Consider the following 2,470-nt stretch of genomic DNA (forward strand, 5'->3'; position numbering starts at 1 on the left):
GGTTGTGGGGGGGGGCTGGGAGGGGAGAGCTGAAAGCTAGACAGCCCAGATAGGAGGAGCAACACGGGGGGCAGGACGGGTGGCTCCAAGGCGGGGGCCCTTAATGCAAGGGCTCCCCGCTGTGGTCCCAAGGGAGGACCCGGCCCCAGGGTCACCGCCTGACACTGGCAGTGTGAGCGGGAGGGCTTCATAAGTTGGGGAGGCAGGAACTAGACGTCGGCTGCAGGTCAGACGTGCGGGACCGGACATCAGGGAACAGCCCTGGGCCTGGCGGGACACGGAGTGCCTCGGACCACAGGCATGAGGTTAAGCAGGCCAAGCAAGGTCCCCTACCGGCCCCTGATTTGGAAAAGCAAGCATTGGGTCAGCGTTGGTTTTTCGCAGTGTAGGTCGCGCCCTTACCCCACGCCTCAGAAGTGACGGCTCCCCCAGCACGCCCAAGCACCACTGGACTATGGCTTAGATCTCCAAGCCCTGGGGCCAGCGGAGAGTCCTCCTTCTGGCCTGTGGCGAGGCCAACCCCAGGTCTTGCTCCAGCCCCCAAAGCCCCTCGCTGAGAAGATCTGACCTGATGAGGTGGAGCCTCCAGGGTATCAGCGCCTTGGCCTTGCTCCTGCCCTCTCCTGCCTTCCCGAGTGACCCAAGCAGCCTCCGGGGCAGCGAGGCAGGGACAGATGTCCTGCAGCTCCCTCTCTAGGCTCCTCCCCCAAGGTCTTATTGGTCCTGGGACTCAGCGCTTCACACCTCCTCCCAGGTAGGAGTCTGTCCACAGAGGGGCGCCGTCATCCCTGAGCCCACCTGGCCACCTGGGCTGGCCTTCCTCAGCATCTCCTGGAGCCAGTGCCCCCTCCCTGGACTGTCTGGGCCACAGCCCAAAGGAGCAGGGTGGACCTCAGTGACCCTGCACACCTCGCCACACACCTCCTGTGGCCTTAAATCCTGAATAACGTGTCAACAGACCTATTTAAAGGAAAATTATGGCTGCGCAATAACGTTCTCAAAACCCACACTCATCAGGGAGGATCTAAGAAAACGGAGCTTTCTACGGGATGAAATGTCGTTCAATTCAAAAGCACCACGCCAAAATATAGGGCTTCTAATGTTTTTCTATTAAATTTATTGGGGTGACATTGGTTGATAAAAATATATAGGTTTCAAGGATACAATTCTATAATACATCATCTGTATATGGCATTGTGTGTTCGCCACCCAAAGTCAAATCTCCCGTCACTAGATATTTGAGGACTTTTAATGTTTTTTTGTTTGTTTGTTTTTAGATGAAAATTTCAGAACTTCTCATAGACCATGTGGCCTCTGGAGAAATCTTCCTCAGACCCTAATTTGAGAAACCCTGGCCTGGAGGATGAAGCCAGTGCTCCCCGAGACCATAAAGGATGGAGCACCCCCCGACTCCAACAGCCCTGACTCACCAGGATGCTCCCGGCCCCCGTGCCACGGCCCCACCACGGTGCCGATGCTTTTAGAAGCTTGGAGCCTGGGTGCCGCCTCCCCAACTTAGTTCTTCCTGGCAAGTCCTCCCCTCCTCCCACCCCTCCAACACCTCCTTCTGGCAACTCTTCCCCGTTCCCCTTCCAGGATTCAGCTCACAGCCCCTCGGAGGAGAAACCCTTCCAGCTCCTGCCACCGACAGAGACGACCCCTCCCCTCCTCGGGCCCCCACGGGGCCCTGCGCAGCTGCCATTTACTGCATGTTTACGAAGCACTTCACTTGGATTTCGCCACGTTCCGCCAACAACCCCAGGAGGTAGGTACTATTGTTGGTCCCATCTCGCAGCGAGGCAAGTAGGGACAGGCCTGGCGGCACTGTCCGTGCTGGCTGCACTGATGCGATTTGCTGGCACAAACAAGAGGAGTTCCGAGGGGGGCGGTCAGACTCATCTCAGGGACCGGAGGACTGCAGATGGGGTTGCCTTTCTTTTTAATAGCTTTATTGGGGGAATATAATTGATAAGCAATAAACACATTTAAACTGTATTATTTGGCAGGCTTTGATATCTACACCCCTAAAACCATCACCCCAATCAAGATAAAGCATATATCCATCACCCCAAAAGTTTCCTGGTCCCATTTCTAATTCCTCCCTCTTTCCCACACTGTGTCCCAGGCTCCTGCCGACGTGCTTACTGTCACGAGAGATTAGTTTGCATTTTCTGGAGGTTTTCACATAAATGGGCTGACACAGTATATGTGTAGTATGTATGTATGTATGTATTATTATTATTATTTTGGTCTGGCTTCTCTCACTTGGCGTAATTATTTTGCGACTCATCCTTGTTACGTTGTGGTCGGTACCAATCCTTTCTGCTGCCGAGTAATATTGCACAGTCCGCGTAGACCTGATGCTGTTTATTCACCCACCCGCTGACGGACGGTTTGGGGTTATTACAAATAAAGCTGATCGGAACAGCTGCGTGCGGGCATATGCTTTAGTTTCTCTTCCAGAAACACA

The sequence above is a fragment of the Pteropus alecto genome, unplaced genomic scaffold, assembly GCF_000325575.1.
Source record: "Pteropus alecto unplaced genomic scaffold, ASM32557v1 scaffold8, whole genome shotgun sequence".
NCBI lineage: Eukaryota > Metazoa > Chordata > Mammalia > Chiroptera > Pteropodidae > Pteropus > Pteropus alecto.